The sequence below is a fragment of the Stegostoma tigrinum genome, chromosome 31 (genome assembly GCF_030684315.1).
Source record: "Stegostoma tigrinum isolate sSteTig4 chromosome 31, sSteTig4.hap1, whole genome shotgun sequence".
NCBI lineage: Eukaryota > Metazoa > Chordata > Chondrichthyes > Orectolobiformes > Stegostomatidae > Stegostoma > Stegostoma tigrinum.
The window spans coordinates 37,708,224-37,729,206 of NC_081384.1; the positions used below are offsets into that span (position 1 = coordinate 37,708,224).

The window sequence follows — 20,983 nt, forward strand, 5'->3', positions numbered from 1 at the left end:
CTGGAACTACATAAAACATTGGTTAGACTGCGACTAGTGTGTTGTGTACAGTTCTGTAAGCCACATTATAGAAGGGGTGTGATAGAGCTGGGAAGAGAGCAGAGGAGATTTTCCATGACATTGTCTGGGCTGGAGGGTTTCAGTTATGAGGACAGATGGGAAAGATTGGGGCTGTTTTCCTCAGGGCAGAAAAGATTGAGGAGAGGCATGACAGAGAGGTAAAAAAAATTACGAAGGGCATCGTTAGGGAAGAAATTTTTCCTTTTGATGGAGGGATCAATGACCAGGGGGTCAGTTAAGGAAAGGGGCAGAAGATTTAGAGATGTGTGGATAAATGTTTTCACTCAGTGGGTGATTGGGAATCTGGAACTCTCTGCCTGTAAGTGTGATATGGACAGAAACCCTCATTACATTTAAAAGTATTTAGATGCACATTTGCAATGTCAAGGCATGTAAATATGGTCCAAGTGCTGGAAAATGGGACTGGAAAAGTTAAGTAATTGTTTTTGGCTGACACAGATTTAAGATTCGATGGGTCGAAGGGCCTCTTTCTGTGCTGGTGATCCGTATTACTCGAATGACTACACAGAGCATTCTTTTCCTTTCCTCCTGTTCTTCTGCTGTAAACTGGGAGAGGGGAGTGTGCAGTGGGACCTGGGTGTCCTTGTGCACCAGTCACCGAAGGTAAGTATGCAGATGCAGCACGTGGTAAAGAAGGCAAATGGTATGTTGGCCTTCATTGCGAGAGGCTTTGAGCACAGGAGCAGGGATGTGACATTGCAGTTACACAGGATACAACGCATCCACCACCCTACCAACCTCCGGATACAACGCATCATCTTCCGACACTTCCGCCATTTACAATCCGACCCCACCACCCAAGACATTTTTCCATCCCCACCTCTGTCTGCTTTCCGGAGAGACCACTCTCTCCGTGACTCCCTTGTTCGCTCCACACTGCCCTCCAACCCCACCACACCCGGCACCTTCCCCTGCAACCGCAGGAAATGCTACACTTGCCCCCACACCTCCTCCCTCACCCCTATCCCAGGCCCCAAGATGACATTCCACATTAAGCAGAGGTTCACCTGCACATCTGCCAATGTGGTATACTGCATCCACCGTACCCGGTGTGGCTTCCTCTACATTGGGGAAACCAAGCGGAGGCTTGGGGACCGCTTTGCAGAACACCTCCGCTCAGTTCGCAACAAACAACTGCACCTCCCAGTCGCAAACCATTTCCACTCCCCCTCCCATTCTCTAGATGACATGTCCATCATGGGCCTCCTGCACTGCCACAATGATGCCACCCGAAGGTTGCAGGAACAGCAACTCATATTCCGCCTGGGAACCCTGCAGCCATATGGTATCAATGTGGACTTCACCAGTTTCAAAATCTCCCCTTCCCCTACTGCATCCCTAAACCAGCCTAGTTCGTCCCCTCCCCCCACTGCACCACACAACCAGCCCAGCTCTTCCCCCCCACCCACTGCATCCCAAAAACAGTCCAACCTGTCTCTGCCTCCCTAACCGGTTCTTCCTCTCACCCATCCCTTCCTCCCACCCCAAGCCGCACCCCCAGCTACCTACTAACCTCATCCCACCTCCTTGACCTGTCCGTCTTCCCTGGACTGACCTATCCCCTCCCTACCTCCCCACCTATACTCTCTCCACCTATCTTCTTTACTCTCCATCTTCGGTCCGCCTCCCCGTCTCCCTATTTATTCCAGTTCCCTCTCCCCATCCCCCTCTCTGATGAAGGGTCTAGTCCCGAAACGTCAGCTTTTGTGCTCCTGAGATGCTGCTTGGCCTGCTGTGTTCATCCAGCCTCACATTTTATTATCTTGGAATTCTCCAGCATCTGCAGTTCCCATTATCTCAGTTACACAGGGCCTTGGTGAGACCACACTGAGAATATTGTTTGCAGCTTTAGTCTCCTTTTCTGAGGAATGATGCTCTTGCTCTCAAGGGAGTGCAGCAAAGGTTTACCAGGCTGATGCCAGGGAATGGCGGGTCTAACGTATGAGGAGAGATTGACTAGGTTGGGATTGTTTTTGCTAGAGAATGAGGGGCTGTCTCATTGAGCCTTATAAAATTCTAACAAGGCTGGACAGTGTAGATGCAGGGACAATATTCCTGATTGTGGGTGTGTCCAGAACCAGGGTCACAACATGAGGACTTGGAGGTCGATGATTTAGGACAGAAGTGAGAAGACATTTCTTCACCCAAAGAGTGATCAGCCTGTGGAATTAATTACCACAGGAAGTAGTTGATGTTAAAACACTGAATCTATTCACAAAGTGACTAGATATGTTCTTGAGGCAAATGGGATCAAAGGTTATGGGGAGAAAGCAGGCTATTGAGTTGGATGATCAGCCATGATCATGATGAATGGCAGAGCAAGCTCAAAGGGCCCAATGGTCTCCTGCTGCTCCCATCTCCTATGTTTCTATACCCTTGAATATTTAGATCTCAACCTTGGTCACAATACAGTCATGTCTCTGGAATTGCTATTACACCATACCTCTATTTTACCTCTTTTTGTGATATCGATTCATTCATTTTGTTGAGAGTATCCAGCAATTAATTCTGTTTTTCTTAAACCATTTTTTGTCTACTTTGACATTATCTGTTGGCATGTTGTTATTTTTGTACACTCTCTCACATACTCTGGTTATCATTGTCCAAATCATTACCCTGTGCTGGTGTTTTCTGTTTCTCATTAACTTTCCAGATTACATCTTTCATGAAACCCTCCCCCTGCCACCCCTGTCAATCCCTCATCTGTTTAAATCTCTCTTTATAGTCTTAATTATGTGATTCGTCAAGAAACAGGTCCCAATGTAGTCATGGTGAAGACCATCCTATCATGTGGTTACTGTTAAGGGGCCTGTACTTCACACTCACAAGGGACTTCTTGCCTTTAAAATCACTTCTACATTTTGGATTCCTGAGCTTAAGTCATCCCTCTCTGTTGAGCTAATACCATCATTAATTCACAGAGCATATTTTCTGCTTTCCTTCTTTCTATATGTCATGTACTCTCCAATATGCAGGTCCCAACTCATGTTATCCTGCAGTCATTAGATTACACGTATTTTTATTTGGGCTAGTGGTTCATTTGTTTCATGCTGAATGACTTTTGTAAAGTCCAACATTTTCATTTCATCTACTCTGAAATCTCTATCAATTATCCCTTCCTGTCATGGTCTGCTCGTCATTCCCCATAAAAATAGCTTCTTCTCTTCACTTGTCTCTATTGTTTGATTTATCACAACTTCCCAAACTTGATCCTGGGCCCCCACGAATTAGTTTGAACCCTTTCATATTTCCTCAGTTATAAGGCTCATTGAAACAGTTATTCCTGGGATAGTTCAGGTGGAGATGAATCTAATGGGGTCTGAGCCAACTTTCTCCACTACTGGTGTCAGTGCCTCATCAACAGGAACTGATTTCTCTTCCATCAATCATTGAGTCATATTAATTTCTGATTTTTTTGCCCTCTGCAAATTTGCATGTGACTTAGTCATCATTCAGGGATTATTAAATTGGAGGTTCTGCTTCTTGATTTGGTGCCTGGCTCTGCAGACGATGTAGAATCTCATTTTTCGGTCCTGTCTATGTAGTTGACACCTGCATGAACCAGGACAACTGGGTCTATCTCCTCCCATTGTGTGTTCCTCTCCAGCCCTGAGCAGGTGTTAGATCCCTGACACAGGGCAGACAACATTGCTGCCTGTACTCAGAGTTTATGCTGCAACAAGTAGTGTCGATTACAGAGTCCCTACAATGTGAAAGCAGGCCATTTGGCCTATCGAGTCTACACCAACTGCCTGAAAAGCTTCCCCCCAACAAAACTACCCTTCTACCCTATCTCTGTAATCCTGCATCTCCCATGGCTAATCCATCCAGCCTGCACATCCCTGGGCATTATTGACTATTTAAAATGGCCAGCCCACCTACCCTGCACATCTTTGGAGCATGGGAGGAAAGTAGAACATCTGGATGAAACCTACACAGATACAGGCAAACTTCACACTGGCAGTCACCTGAAGGTGGAATCAAACCAGGGTCCCTGAAGCTGTGAGGCAACAGTGTTAACCACTGAGCCACTGTGCCACCCTTATCCACACTGTTCGCATCACACCACTTAACAAACCAGCCATCCAGCCAACTGAGCTAAACTGACCACTGTCTCCATCCAACACTACATTATTTTTACACACCCATTTGAATACCTTCCTGGATCATAGTGTTATGGTCACTTCACTCAGCAGTCATGCAGCCCTCACTCATTCGAACAAGCTAAAAGAGCCTCAGCTCTATTGTAAAGTCTGATGCTCCTGCTTTCTCGTCCCCTGGTTTCCTTTACCCACTTCACTCACTGTCATACCTACATTTCCCTGACCAGCCACCAAATCCCTATCCTAAGGGAAGCGACTGCCTTCTTCCCCATGATTTTTTCTCAGTGTTTGTGATTCAGCCTCCAGCTCTGAGTCAAAGCTATTTGTTTTGCAAGTTACTCCAAATATGTTCGCCCTGGATCATACGGGCATCCAGAAACTCTCTCAATGTGCCATTGCACCTGCATCCTTCGTGTGTTTGAATGAACTACTTAATTATTTGGTACATTTGCATGTATTTTTTCATTCTCTCCATTTCATTAACCTTACGAGTACTGTTAACCTCCTGACTGGTTTTAAAACTTATGACTAGAATAGACCTTAATCACTTACCGGACACTCATCAAAAAGCTAGCTTCTTCATGCCGCTTACAGCAAGAACCAATTCTCACCGGGTGAAAAAGTCAGAAAGAGCAAAGGAGTATTTCCTTTCTCTATTTTCCGAACACCCTCACTCAACAAACTCCCAGCATTAGGTGAAGAGCGCTTGCTTACTTAGTGTAGATATGGTGCTGAATGATCAGTAGAGCGATAGGTCAAGGGAAGCATGCCCCTGTAAGATAATATGGTCAAGAATTCTAATGGAAACCATAGACTGACTCTTCTGATATTTTCACGAAGTTAGAGTTCCAGTGCGAGGCCTAGAAAATTCACACGTGGCATCTTACCAGATTTGTCTCATTAAGCTGGATCTTTGCCAATAAGTGAGTAATGGGAAGCAGTTTCCAAAAATCCAGGGAGCATAGTCACAGGAAAAGATGGACCACCAGAATATGAGCAGTGGTATCTGGGGCACATTGAAGTCCAGGTCATCAAAAATGAACAAAACATAACCCATATGAATTTTGAATGAGATTTGGTGACACACAATGTCACTAACCTCCAGGGAGATTATTGAGAAATCCATAGGATCTTAGAGGACATGGGCCAAGCGCGGACAAATAGGACTAATTTAGTTTGGGAAACTTGGTCAGCGTGAATGAGTTGGACTGAAGGCTCTATTTCTGTGCTGTATGACTCAATGACTATGAACCCCATCCATTGGCAGCTGTCACATCAGATTCCAATCCCACCTAGTCATGTGTCTTTCCCAGAATGACTCGCCAATTAGCTTATATCCCACAATTCATTAGCATCCCTTGCTCACAACCCCATCTTTTAAAGATCACTGTGCAGCCAAACAAGCATTGCCTGCCTGGAGCTGCTCTGCACCATTCCCGACATTCACTTTCGGCTCCCTTGCTTTGTGCCAGGGGCCTGGAGGTCTAAGTTGGATGAGTGATGCAGTGGTAGTGTTTCTCTTCCCAAGAGAGGCAGTGGAAGCCACCATATCAGTTGATGGAAGCATGGTTGTAGGTTGCCATTTGGAAGATGGCCCAGCCCTGTACTAAAAAGATCAATGACCTTCTACACTAGCCCAGGGTATGTGCCACCATCTTCTCTCTGTCCATCTCCGCAACTGTACCCACATCTTACTAAGGCTCATGCTCTATCCTCCTCACTTTATCTGCAACACCTTCCCAACGCTTACCCCAAACTCCAACAGCACTAACTCTACATGCCTGATCATTGAATACGTCTCCCTATCTGCATCAAAATTAAATGTTGCGTCACCCCCTCCCCCCGACTTCCATCTCGTTTAATTCCTGTGCCTCTCCTATTCTTGTGAGATCCAATTCATTTATCCCTCCAATATCAGCCCGTCCAAGAGTCTCTGGCAAGGTCAATGTCATTTGCAGCCTCTGGGGGTAAAATGCTCTTCATGTCCTGTTATCTCCATTTTACAAAGCTACCTTCTAGGCTTATAGAAACTCATTTATTCAATCATTGTGGGTAAAACTGATGATTTTCATTCTGTAAGCTGTTATAATATGAATAATTATTCTTTAGGAGATTGCATTTTGTCCATTGAACTAACAATAAAGTATCAAAGGAAGTCTAGAAGAGAATATTTAATACCCAGGTCTTCCTCTTACTATGTCTATTTTCTAATGGCTTGTTTCATCAGTGTTTACACTAGGCTCACATGTTGGGGGTGGGGAGGGATTAATTTTCTTGAATTTTTCCCACGGGTATAAACTCTTACCGCAGAGCCAGATGATATTCAAGAAACTTAGCATCTCCCAGCAACGGAGTTCCATCGGTGTATCTAAACCAGTGGTACAAAACTGCAGTATAGAATTGGTATCTTGGTTTACACTTTGTAAAAAAAGCAGATATAATCCCTCCCCAACAGGCAAAAACATCAATGTATTTGTTCTATATGTTAATTCAGACACTCCACAGAGTAGTTAAATTTTGGCTGGAAATATGACTGGCAAATTAATCCAAACATCACATGACCAAATCTCCACGAATATTCCTGATTGCAGTTGGGAACCTGAACAAACTGTTGCAAGTTGGGTGAGAATTTACCAAGATGATGTTGAACTGAGATGTAGGCTGAAAGGCAATATCCTGTCTGTGGAACAAACCAAAATGTGTGGGTTTACAAACCGCAGAAAGTCACTCCAAGTGAAATTCAGGAGGAAGTTTTTTGCTCAATGCTACAATTGTGGAATTGTGATCACATAGGGAAAACTTCTGTTAGGGCGCAGTTCACTCCTTCTGTTTGGTGTGAACCAAGTGATTTTCTTCACCTCAATAATTGCAAGCCCAGGGCCTTGGGTGACTTTGCTATGCTGTTGAAGGCATGCCCCCTGCTGCCAGAACCTTCCAGAATTCCACTGTCTGGTGCACACCACTTCAAATACTGCAAGCAAAGACTTGGCCCTCACACTGCCTCACTCAAACCTGTGGGAATTTTCCAAGAAGTCAAAACTTTTGCTGGACTTTTACCAAGTGTCTGGAACACTCCGACACTGGCACTAACTGTGAATTAGAGTTGGAGACGACAGGGTTCTGACTGACCTAGTTGGTGATCCAGGAAAGACAAATGGATTAAATCCAGACATGTTCCCATTAATTGAACAACACTCACCCACATGACCAACCCTTTCCCAGCCTGCCCATGAAGACCCAGACTTGCCCCTCCCCCATAAATGCACCACTGACTCACCCCCAACCCTCATGGACCTACTGTCCCCAAACACCAACTCCATCCTAGACAACCAGACAAGCCCAAAACCTGATCAACTCTGCCCTCAAATTTGCTAACTTTTCACTGGATCCCCCTAATCTACCTGCCATTATCGATCACACTTGCCATCTCCCTATTCACCCTCCTGCCACACTCGACCCATTTACCTTGCACCCTCCCCTTCTCCTCCTCCAGCCTACACCACCTCACCCAGCTTCCTCTGTTGCCCACACCCAGCTGCCTCTCTCCCTAACAGCCACCCACCACTGTAACCACTCACCTCCTGTCACTCTCCCCTCTATCCACCTGCCAGGCTACCCCTCACTGACCTAACACACTCTGCAAGTAGCTGTAAAAAATGGCTTTGTAACCTTTAAACATGGAATGCTGTAGCTATCGCCATAAAAATGGACACGATTTCTGTAACGATGCACTCCAGTTTTGTCTGCATGGTTTTCCAGATCGTTTCCATGAAGGCCCCTGCTTGGATGCCTTGCCAAAAAACTCTGAGACATTGTAAGGCAGAAACCTTGGAAATAAGGAATCCAACCCAGATTCTGGCAGAGATCCCTGTTTCTCTGGAGTGACCCTGCCTTCCTTCATGTAGTCTTGGAGAGGCACAGCTACTATAGCTCTCTCCTGTCTCTCTCTTGTATTCTCCAGGTGTCTGTTTAATCTATCACACTGAGAAGATTGGAAACACGTTCTGATAAATGCAATTTCACAAGCAATTTTGTAGCATTAGGTAATGACAATGTAGATCAGGGCAGATAGAGCTCACTGATGCCCAGGGACAAGTTGTCAAATTATGCTCTTGGCGTGCACTTTATAACACTACAAAAAAGAATACATTCTTAAAAGTGTATAGTTAGCAAAAGAGCCATGAGGGGAAGGTGAGGAGAGTGTTTTACACAATGAGTTTTAATGATCAAGAATTCGATAAAGTCTGTCGTGGTAGTGTCCCCATTTCTGAGACAGAAAGCTGGGTCCCACTTGCTCTGGGTGTGTCATAATACATCATATGAGCGTGATGAACAATATCTAGAATGCGTTGTCTAAAAAGTTAGTGGAAGCAGATTGAACAGTAACAGAACTGGTGCTAGTGGTGACAAAATAAAAACTTGTAGTTGCAGAAAGCCATTCAGCCCCTCATGCGGTTACCTGTCTGGAGATAGCACACTCTCCCCGTGTCTGCATGTGTTTCCTCCGGGTGTTCCAGTTTCCTCCCACAGTCCAAAGATGTGCAGGTTGGGTGTATCGGCCATGTTAAATAGCCCATAGTGTGTGGGGATCTGCAGGCTACGTGCATGAGCCATGAGAAGTGCACGGCAAAGGGCTATGGTAGGGTGGTGGGTCTGAGTGGGATGCTGTTCAGAGGGTCAGCATGGACTCAATGGGTAGAATGGCTGCTCCCACACTGGAGGGACTCTATGATCTAACTGAATCAATCAATGCTGGAGGGAAAGTAATAGCAGGAAAAGAGTTGAGATGTAAGACCCAAAATGATGGGATGAATAGTCTCCTTCTCTGCTGTAAGATTCAAAGACGTTTGGAAATGTTTTACTTTTCCAGAAGTTATTTTGCTTTGTGCTCGTCAGTACAGAAAAACTTTGAGCTCAGTAATTGGATGGGTGTTCATGAGAGAGCAAACTGTACAGCATTCTGTGCTTATCACAGAGACCCAGACAGACCAATATCTCAGGACCTTTGCATAACAAATGTGAGACTGTACCAACAGCCTGCCCATGAACTTGAAGTTGTCAGCACTTGATAATCTTGGCTTTGTGTACACTGTGGAGTGCAAGCTGTGCGGAGGAGACCTTTGAGCCTTCAGTTCAATATACACTCAAATGTTGTGTGTTCGGGAAGGAAAGTAAACAGAGCTAACAAAGACAGAGCAAAGTGCAAACACCACAGTCTGTTGTTTGCTGCACAGTTCACAACTTTAAGGTGACTGTTCTGTCCCTGTATATCCATAAACTCTGTCTGATGCCCTTACATTAAATTTTAATGGCCCTTATTTCTTAGAGCAACGCTCTAAGAAGTCCCACAAAACATGCATGTTTCTCAGCGCCTGTGCCGAAGGTACAAACTTTGACAGCAACACTTTGACAGTATGGATTTCAACTCTGAAAAGCTTACCTGGTGTTTCAGAGTTCCGGTTTCACCTGCAGCTGTCCACTGTCCCCTAGCACAGAGTGGCGCACCTAGATCTCACCAAAGGGGTTGGATAAAGAATCCACTGGGTTGTTGGTCCTACAAAGAAGCAGCAGCAGCTGAGGGGATTATTAGCCCAATGAATTCAGTAACATGGAATCAAATGTCTGCCATGATCTTCTGAGTCACTGTAAAGAGGTAGCTCCTGTCTTATGTTCCCTTGTGAATCAGGAAGACACTGTACTGTCAAACATCCTTACGTAACGCACTGGGTGTCTGACCTGCCCATGTACTGAACAAGCAAGCATATCAACTCGCAAGGCACTGCCTCAGGGCCTAGCTAGTTACCATGGTGATGTAGAAGGCTGACTAATGCTGTTAGCTGTTTGTGTGTCTGCTGATTGCAATGAGGATGTCTGAGTCATACCTTTTCAGGGTTGAATTTTTTAATCTTTATTGAAACAAGTTGGTCTCTTTTTACCATTGTGTGTGTTTAACTAATGTAGTAGAACACAACACACGTTAACTCTGCCTCCACGTTGCCCTCAGATCTACAGTGAAGGAAAGCAAAGGGAGAACTGAAAAGTTCTGAGGAAGGGTCACCGGACCCGAAACATTAATTGTGATTGTTTTCTTTGCAGGTGCAGCCAGACCTGCTGAGCTTTTCCAGCAACTTCTGTTTTTGTTAGAGAACTGAAAATCTTGGAAATACTCAGCAGGTCAGGAGGCATCCGTGAAGAATAGCAGTTAAATTTCTTGTTATGTCTATGCTTTCAGGATATTACAAACATTTAGGGAACTGTTCTAAAAGTCAGAGTTCCTAACCTTGGACTGCTTTCAAAATGGACTCTGAGGGTCATTCAGACCGAACCTCGTGCATGGGAACAAGAGAAGACTGTCTCAGATACCTATAAGAAAAGTCATTTGAAATTCCAGAAGTGTCAATAAGATCCATTGACTTGTTGACATTGCTTCAAATACAAAATCCTTGACAGGAAAGAGTGAAAAGCTTGGGCGTCCTTGAACATTGCCAAGTGATCAAAAGACTTTGCATTATTAAACTGGTTTGCCACTTGTCTTATTTGGCAGTTTGTCCAAGTCACATGACACAGTATCCATCTGTACCCACTTGCCAAGAACATAGAAAAGCCAGGAAGACTGCCAGAAAGTGGGAAAACATCATGGGAAGGACATTATCAAATCAGCACAGAGACACTGCTGACATCAGGGAGAAATCAAATTTAAGATTAGAATTTATGTCATGTGATTGAGCACAGGGATACAGGAGTACAGTGAAAAGTGTACAAAGTCGTCAATCCTAGTGCCATCTTAGATGGAAAGGTACCTAGGTACAAAATATTAGGTACAAAGTAATAAAAGTTAAAAGTTCAACTTTATAGTCCTTATAAAGTAGAAAAATAAAGAAATACATGTACATGTTTAATTTTAGAGTCCTTCTTAAGCGCTTAGCCATCCTAGTCTTGCAATCCATAAGTGGCACGGTGGTTCAGTGGTTAGCACTGCAGCCTCACAGTGCCAGGGACCCGGGTTCGATTCCAGCCTCGGGTAACTGTCTGTGTGGAGTTTGCACATTCTCCCTGTGTCTGCGCGGGTTTCCTCCAGGTGCTCCGGTTTCCTCCCACAGCCCAAAGATGTGCAGGCTAGGTGGATCGGCCATGCTAAATTGCCCATAGCATTCAGGGGTGTGTGGGTTATAGGGGGATGGGTCTGGGTGGGATGCTTCAAAGGGGTGGTGTGGACTTGTTGGGCCGAAGGGCCTGTTTCCACACTGTAGGGAATCTAATCTAATCTAATCTAATCCACACAAGGACTTGCTCTCTTCTGCACTGGGCTCCCTCTCCCCGCCCTGGCTCCTTCTCCCCCACAGATGCTGGGATACCTCATGCTGCCTGCTCTCACTGCCACCACAGATTTTGGGGGGGGGGGGGAACATCTCTCACTGCCACCCTGGCTCGATCTCCTCCACCCTGCACAAACCCCACCTCTCCACAGAAGATAAGTAGATTAGCGTATGAAAAGAAAAAGCGTGGTGAAAGAAGTGAAAAAGAATGTACAAGCAAACAGAGTAGATGAGCTCTGGGCAGATGCCTGCATGCTGCTCTACCTGCATCTTGAAGTAGAAATGCTTCAGAGAGGGGGTCGAACAAGCCCACCAATGCACTGCTGTCCATCAGATTGTAAAAGGGTCACACCTACAGACCCATTAAAGGAACAACATTCTCCCCTCCCTCATTGCACCAACAATTAAGTGAGGAAATAACATTTAGCAGATCACCTGTGGAAGATACCACAATGACTGCACTTCCAAAGCCTTCGTTTTTGACAGCTTGACACTTTGGCCCTGAAATTGCAGGTCGACATCAAACAATACAGACTGATCTTTTATCTTCAACTGCAGCTACCCTACATGCTTTTGTGTCTGAGTGATATAGACATTTTTTGTAATAACCTCCAGAACAAGACTGTAAAAACAGACAAATGTCTCCTTTTATGAAGATTTTGTGCCCAGTTATTTAAATCAAATCACTCAGCTGAAGGGTAAAAATCCACAAACAAACCCATTAATCACCAGCAACTTGGAGGAAACACCTAAAAACCAACTGTAACAGGCTGGGTTGCATTAAATCCACAACAAATGAACCAAGTCTAATTTATAGAAATTGGAAGTCCAAGGAAAAAGTAGCACAGAGCCAAAATTGTTGAAACCAAACAAGAATCTGCAGCAATAAAGACAACGAATGCTGGAGAAACTCAGTTGATCTTGGAGAGAGATGATAGGAACTGAGAGAGAATCAGATTTAAAGCTTCAAGTCCTACATGACTCTCCTTCAGAGGAGCCTGATTTTATTTCAGATTTCTAGCACTTACATTACTTTACTTCGATTTGTGAATCTGCAACACCGGTTTGTGTAGGTTATAATAATAGTTATGATGCTTAAATGTTCATGGAGCAGGAAGATTTGACCTGGCATAGCTTGAGGTCCTTAAACAGGGAAGAGCTGCAATCCATAGCTCAACAATAGGAATTAAAACACTCAACAGGCCTGGGAGGTGAATTTCCGAGGAAGCATTTGAAACTCACTCTAGGTTCAGGACAAGTTAAACCAGGTCAGAACCAGACCCGGTTACTCTGGTCAAATTACAGCTGGAATAGTTAAGATTAGAGCCAGAGTTTCAGAGAAAAAGAGAGGTGAGACAACTAGGCCCGAGAGAGGACAAAGGTTAGAGATGGCACTGAGTGCAGAGGTTTAGATTCCTAAGACAGTTGCAAGATCCTGGGGCGAAATATAGCTCTCCCTGGAGGAAGAGGCAAATTGAGAGAGACCAGAACAGATTTTGAAACCTTAAAATCTTTGGAATTAATTGACAAGTTTGAGGAGGGAGATTTGGAGTCTTTCCTCACTGCTTTTGAGGTCATGGAAAATTGGTTGCATTGGCTAGCAGGATTGTGAAGCTCTAGGTACAGGGTCAGTCAACCAGAAAGGACCAAGATGTTCATTCTATGCCATTCTCTGAAGTGACGTCCAATTACAAAGAGAGCAAAACTGCATTCCATAGTGCTTGTGAGCAAGTTACAGTGATCTATTCTCTACAATTCCAGAATTCCTGCAATAAGCACAGAAATCAAGAGGACAAGCAAATGGTGAGTCTGTGCTTTAAAAGTAGAGCATAGTAATAAAGAAATAAGGGAATTGGTACTCAGAGGAGGTCAAATATCTCAGGCACTGCTGCGACAATTATGTCTGGTGACTACAAACTCAGGCCTCTGAACTACATGTGCCTGGGTCAGGTAGTTTATGTGAATAAAAGGGAGAGAGACAAGGGAGACAGTGGAGCACACGGGGTTAAATGCTAACCTGTACCATCCACAACATCAGATCAACTGGATTGAAGTAAGTGCTGGTAAAGCCTGCACCAGACCCAGACATGATGCAAACAGCTCCTTGAGGTTCCTTTGTTTCCACTGGCATGATAACTAACCCTCATCAGGCTGCTCATGGTATTACTGCAGACAGCAAAGACAGAGGAGTCTGCAGGAAAAGGAGGTGTAGGAAAAAACGGGACAAGTCAATCTATAGCTCTTAAACAGCAGAGAAGGAAATCCATAGCCACTGTGTCTGTCTGCTCTCGTAAAGCCTGGACATGTCAATTAGATAGCTGTCACTCTGACATAGCCACTGATAGCAGGGCTAACTAGCCAGTACCTGTGGTTAGGAAACTTGTAATACTCTGTGCAAACACTGCAGCAGTTTGCATTTAGGGAATAAATGGTCCAAAATGTTCCTGACAAATTGGAAAAGATTTGCATTCTCAAAGAGATGGCGTCCTTTTTTGCTTACAGTAAGGAAAACATTGAATATTTTCCACACCAGACCACAGAATTCTTACAGTGGGGAAGCAAGCCATTCGGCCCATCAAATCCACACAAACGCTCCAAACAATTCACTCACTGCCAGACCCAATCCCCTATGCTATCCCTATAACCCTGTATTTCTCATGTCCAACCCAGCCAGCCCACACATTCCTGGATGCAGTGGGCAATTTAGCACGGCCAATCCACACAACTTGCACATCTATGGACTGTGGGAGAAAACCCACACAGACATGGGGAAAACGTGCAAATTCCACACAGACAGTCATCTGAGGGTGGAATCAAACCCGGGTGCTGAGAGACAGCAGTGCTAACCACTGAGCCACCGTGCCACCCTCCACCCCAACCCAAACAGATTTCCATGTGCTAATCGGGGGCCTCACGGGAGAGGCTATAGAAGTACTGCCGGTAAAAATTTACTTCGAGGGAGATCATTTCTGGGCTGGAGATGGTGGCTGTGACTGTGACCCTGCCCACACAAGGGGACCTTTATTCAGGAATACACTTTGTTGATTGATGGTAAAACCAGCCAGAAGTTCTGAATAATCCAAGTTCAGAGGTCCTACAGATGAACGCAAGGGTCAAAATGGCTAAAGTAGTACAATATAAAATGAAGGGCCTGGTTAGTGTCCACAGAGTACAGAAAGAATAGAAATTAACCTGCTGAGTCCTTTTTTAAAAAAAAAGAGGCCAGAACCCAAACACCAGAAGTAGAAAGGGCCAATACAGAGCCTGTAAATATTAAGGGATCAATGAAAAACCTACAAAGATAAATGAGATCAGAGATAATGGGAACTGCAGATGCTGGAGAATCCAAGATAACAAAGTGTGGAGCTGGATGAACACAGCAGGCCAAGCAGCATCTCAGGAGCACAGAAACGGATGTTTCGGGCCTAGACCCTTCATCAGAGAGGCCAGGTTAGAACCTGGTGATCTGAGAGGTGGTCCAGACAGGGCCTGAGAAAAATAAACTTGTTGAAACAGAAATAATAAAATTTGAAGATTTATCTGAATTTGCTGAAACTTTCTTCTCAGTATTTAAGCAGGGAATACTCTGAACTCTGCAGGCAGTGGGCCTGCGTTCTTTATCAAAGTGACTATAAGATAGCTGCCTGCAGCCTGTGCCTCTGGCTGATGTCTCATGACCACGGCATACCAGGAAGGACATTTGTACATGATTGCATTTCAGGCCCAACATCAGCCTGGTAGAATTTTTTAAAAAATGCATGTTTTATTGTGCACATTTTAAATTACACAAGTTACCCAACAGACCCACAAGTGTTCTTATGCATTAGCAATTCAATATTCTCATCAATCTCTGCCTATACATTCCATACATTCTCTTCAAATTGTGCAAGTCTTTTAATGGTAAAAGTGGTGTTGTTGGCTATTCATCTACATTATATTCGTTCACCAGTCGGTGTCATTCCTATGTCATTTGTTGTTACTGTGATATCAAATGGTGCAAGGGATCTGTTTCTGGATTTGCAGACACATGGAAATCTCAAACAGAGAGGAAGAGAAGAGAAGGACTTTTCTGAGAGAGGCGGTTCTGATCAGGTCTCCTTCATAAGTGCGGAGCCATTATTCCATTCTGACAGATCCCCCATAACACAGAGCCATGGGTGGAGGCCAAGCCAGGCCTCTTAGCTGTGATCCAACATGTAGAGGTCCTGAATGACAGACAGCCACTTTAGTACTTCCTGTCAAACAGTAAGTGCAAAACGTCTGTGAGAGGCTAGGGTGCTGTTAGGGTAGTGTGCCAGATGGCCGTGTTGGGGTGGGATAGGGGGTGCTTAGTAAATAGGGTGCCAGGTGGGATAACATGCCAAGCACGTTGAATGTGGGATGACAGGTGGAAGAGTGCAAGGTGGCATGTGGGTCAGGTAAGTGAGGAAGTGTTTCAGGCGGTTTGGGTGGCTGTGAGAGATTGGACGGGTGGTGTTGGATACTGGGGAGCCCCATGTTGGAGGAATCAAGTCAGATCATGGGGAGGGGTGTTACATGTCCCAGGGGCAGGTGTATACAGAGCAGTGGAAGTGGGGATGTAGGTCCTGGGGAGTGAAGAGTGGGGAAAAGGTGTAGTGTCAGGTTTGGAGCAGGGGCTGGGTTTATAGGTGTGGAGCAGAGGGAGTGGTTTTGTGCTGGAGCGGGGGAAGGGGGTTTGACAGGTTTGGAGCAGCGGCTGGGGTTACAGGTATGAGGCGAAGGAAGCGGATTTGGGCTGGAACGGGGGAAGGGGGTGACAGGTTGAGAGCAGGGGCTGAGGTTATAGGTGTGGGGCAAAGGGAGTGGTTTTGGTCTGGAGCGGGGGAAGGAGGGGTGACAGATCGAGCATAGAGGGTGTTGTGTCAGGTTAGGGTCTGGAGGATGTAAATGGTCTGGGACAAGTGTAGTTCAGGGTATGTGAGGTAAGTATGGGGTCAGTTGAAAAGTTACTTAGGAATTAGACTGATGTATTTAATCATCTAAATGGAGACTTTCAGAGGGTTCCAAGCAGGGGAAGTGGCTTGATGATTTTATCACCATTAATCCAGAAACTAAGATAATGTTCTGGCATCCCAGGTTCAAATCTGAATTCAATATGTTAGAAAATAATCTGGCATTAAGAGTCTAATAACGATCGTGAAACCATTATTGATTGTCAGAAAAAAAGCACCATCTGGTTTACTAATGTATTTAGATCTGCCATCCACAGCCAGTCTGACCTACACGTGACTCCAGACCCTCAGCGATGCGGTTGACTCTCAACTGCCCTCGGAAATGAGGGATGGGCCATAAATACAGGCTGACTAGCGACATCCACATTCCCGTGAACGATTTCAAGAGGAAAAAAAAAGTAGGCCGTTCAGCCCATCGGGTTCCCTTCAGAGTGCCCTACAAAGGAGATTCTGTAGTGTCCACATGAGCATCTCCCATCGACACTGCAGAATAACAACGGCCTGGTCCGTGGAAAATCCAGGCTGTAATACTTTTCTCTGTACACCATCCTCCACTCTTAGGGACCTCAATATATTTTGAATGATCTTAATTTACAACATAAAAACTTCCACATCCGTGACAGCCTTGTTCACCCAACAATGCTCTATTAGTCAGTGTGAATTCATCAAACATGATTTGCTTTAGGAGTCCTACTGACGTCACCAATCCTGGAGATTGATTACGGGCCCCACATTTATACAGCTCATTCTGGGAAGCTATTCAACCATAGGGACACCTTCCCTTCAGAACACAGGTTGGGTGGCGCTGGTCTTGCTACTTGCTTAGTTTGTTAAACATCACATTTTAGCTGCCATGGGGCACCTTCTATCACTTGAACCAATGGTCTTAAGTTCCTCAGGAAGTCGGTAAGAGAGGCGATGGTAAATTGGGATTGGGACAGTCTCAGGCAGATTCGCACCAGGTCAAATCTGACATTAACTTCACTGAGGTAGGTCAACAGCGGAAAGGAAGGACTTTTCTGGGGACCTGCTGGATAACCCACATCTCTCCCTCCCCAACTTCACTGTCCTTAACCCTACCCCAACCTGGAATAAAAACCACCTACAGGGCATCTTTACTCACCTTGGAAAATCTCAATGATTCCTGAGTAATGAGATGTTTATATTACGTAATTTTATAGAAATCACAGCACTAATATGTACAAAGCAAGCTGCCACAAAACAGCATTGTGATGATCTCCAGATAATCTGCTTTATCAATGATGATTGAAATCAGAGTGCTAAAGGCACTCATGATGTAATGGTAGTGTCCCTACCTCTGGGCCAAGAGGCCAAAGCCCATCCTTGCCCAGATGGGCCATGGGTCTGAACCTAGGATCCAAGGATCCCAAAAAAAGGTAGGTATGGAGATAATGGATGCATTGGTTTAATTTTCCAAAAACAAATCCTTGGATCCTGAAGAAGTGCCAGAGGATAGGAAAACTGCCAATGTGATACGCCCATACCAAGGGGCTCCAAGGGAGGTTAAAAAGCAGGCAACTATAAGCTAATTAGCTTAAAATCTATTGATGGAAAAGTATTGGAATCAATTACTAAGGAAGTAAATCAGAATATTGGGAAAGTCATAATCTAATTAAGCAAAGTCAGAATAGCTTCATGAAAGGGAAATTGTGTCTGACTGAGTGGATAGAAGGGAAACTGTAGATATATGTTGTATTTGGACTTCCATTAGACATTCAATAAGGTACCACACAAAAGGTTAAAAGATAAGACCCAAAATATCAGGGGCAGTGCATTGACTTGGATAGAGAATTGGCTAATACACAGGAAACAGCGAGTGGGCATGAGGGTTTCTTTTCAGGTTGGTGACCTGTGGCATTCTACAGGGATCACGGCTGAGACTGCAACTGTTCACAAAATATCTTAATGACTTGGAGGAAGGATGTGAATGTACTGTTGACAAATTTGCAGACAATACAAAATAGGTGGAAAGGCAGGTTGCAAAAGGAATACAATTTACAGACAAAAGGTGGCTCAGTGGTTAGCTCTACTGCCTGGCAATGCCAGGGACCTGGGTTCAATTCCACCTTGGGGTACTGTCTGTGTGGAGTTTGTATGTTCTCCCTGTGTCAGTGTGGGTTTCCTCCCACATTCTAAAGATGTAGAGGTTAGATGGATTAACCATAGAAAGTGCAGGATTTATAGGGTAGGGGGCTGAGTCTGTGTAGGATACTCTTCAGCGGGTTGGTGTGGACTTGATGGGCTGAATAGCCTTCTCCTGCACTGTAGCGATTCTATGAAGAAATATTGATTGGTAAAGTAACTGCAAAAAGTTTGCAAGTGAGAAAATGTGAACGTATTCTTTTTGGAAGGAAGAGCAAAAGAACAGAATATTACTTAATGGAGAAAAACTGCAGAAAGCTGCAACGCAAAGGGACTTGGGGGGTGGGAGAGGGGAGTGAATTTGTGCATGAAACACTGAAAGGCAGCGCACAGGAGCAGCAGGTAATCAGGAAGGCTAATGGTATGTTAGCCCGTTATTTCAGGGGAGTTGGAGTGTAAGAGCTGGGAAGTCTTACTGCAACTGTACAAGATGCTGGCGCGACCACATCTGGAGTATTGTGAGCAGTTTTGGTCCCCTTATTTAAGCAGAGATAATATTTCATTGGAGGCGGTTCAGGGACGGTTCATTTTTTATTTTCTATTGACACCTGATTATTCAAGATGGCGGCAGCAAAGTTGTCGCTTTTGGGTTACTGAGCCCCACTTCTATCCGCTTTTCTTTCATTTTCTGTTAACTTTCAGTTTTATTTTTCTTTAAACACTTTTCTGCTACCTTTTTGCCTTAGTTACAGTGGCATCAGCAGCGAGACCAGTGTGTGCAGCCCCTGCGCGGTCTGGTGAACGTTGAAGTTGGTACAGGCCTGGGAAGTGGCGAGGCCGAGTAGATGGTGAAGGGGAGGCTCCGGTGCTGGTGGTCGCAATGCCAAGACGAGGCAGATGCGGCTCCACCCCATCCTGAGGTCTCCCGGTGTGCGAGGGGCAGGTACCAGGCTTCATGCCCAGCCCAGACTGGCAGGCAGAGTCAAGGCACTAGGTTTCCCACTAGGCCCAGGCACCTGATGGCAGAGGCAGTGATGGCTGTGGGCTTGGTCCCAGAAGTGGCGTTGGCAGCAGTTGCATGGCAAGGTTGGCCAAGAGTCAACACATAATGGCAGCGGTGTTAGTGCGGGGGGGGGGGGGGGGGGGGGGTGCGAAATGGCGCTGGAGCAAGGCCACTCGGTTCCAGCAGTGGTGTGGGTTTAGCGGCAGGGCCTTGTGGCATTGGGGTGCAGAAGACCAGATCCAGGCCCATGGTTGAGCCAGAAGCGGGAGCTGTTCCAAAGACCACCTAATTTCATTGAGATAAGAGGAACTTATATTGTGTTTTATTTTTCTGGGTTTATGTACTTGGTTTTGGTTGATTTTCTGTGTTTTCAGATGTCACCGGAGAGTGGTGACATTAAGGAACACATTTCACTCTATTTGCAGTAAATACACAGTTTAATAAATAAATCAAATCAAATCATTAGGATGATACCTGTGTGGAGGGACTGTCTTATAAGCAAATGTTAAACAGGTTGAGACTCTACTCACCGGAGTTTTGAAGAATGAGTGGTGGTCCCTTTGAAACGCAGTGGGTTCATAAAGGCTTCACAGGGTAAATGCTGAGAGGATGTTTCCCCTCACAGGAGGGTCTAGAATTAAAGGGAATAGTTTCAGAAAAAGGGCACTAAATTAAGACTGAGATGAAGATGAATTTCTTCTGAGGGTTATGAGGTTTTGGAACTCCTTGCTGCAGAGAGCTATGGGGCAAAGTTCCTATGTATATTTAAGGCTGAGACATGTTATTGATCAGCTGGGGAATCCAGAGTCACAGGGAAAACACAGGAAAGAAGACAAGAGCAATGTTGGATCAAGAATGGTAGAGAAAGCTCGAGGGGCTGCATGGCCTACTGCAATTCCTATTTCTTATGGTCTTATGATCAGGTTTATTAAAAATATTTGCTCCTCTTCAAAATAGTGCCATGGGATGTTTTATATTCTCCTGAGAAAGAAGACAAGGCCTCATCTAAGAACTGAGCTAAAAGACGACAGCACTGCCAGTCCAACCCTCCCTTAGGGTTGTACTGCGATCTCAGTCTAGATTCTGCCCTCAAGTTTCCAGAGAGGGGCTTGAACCTACAACTTTGAGTCAGGGAGGAACATGCTACTCAGGAAACAAAATAATGATTCAATAAACCAATGAGACAAGTTCTGCAAGCCTTTACAAGGATAGGATACATATCTAGTAGTGGGCCTGAATGTGTAAAAGGTATTTGCTGAGGTTTCCATTCTCTCAGCTCAAAATACCCCCCAACATCCAACAAAATTCAGTTCTCTCTGACTGTCCCTTCAGGGTTGGTGTTACTCAGGAAAAAGTTCTGTGTATGTTTCCCAAACACCAGCCATAGCAATGACACCACCTTAC

At 45.0% G+C, this 20,983-nt stretch overlaps 1 protein-coding gene across 4 annotated transcripts in view; it reads right to left on the bottom strand.

Annotated features, from left to right (window-relative positions):
• The window catches only part of LOC125466270 (transmembrane ascorbate-dependent reductase CYB561), a 235,131-nt gene that overhangs the window by 14,746 nt on the left and 199,402 nt on the right, over window positions 1-20,983 (bottom strand). For 2 of the 4 annotated variants that reach the window (XM_048560567.2, XM_059638651.1), the window contains one exon: window positions 20,110-20,210. The exons of 1 other annotated variant lie outside the window; for it this stretch is intronic. The gene's annotated coding sequence lies outside the window, so the exon portion shown is untranslated. Of the gene's footprint in view, window positions 1-9,624; window positions 9,986-20,109; window positions 20,211-20,983 lie in introns of those variants that run through there. One more of the 4 variants, XM_048560566.2, reaches the window with a different exon arrangement.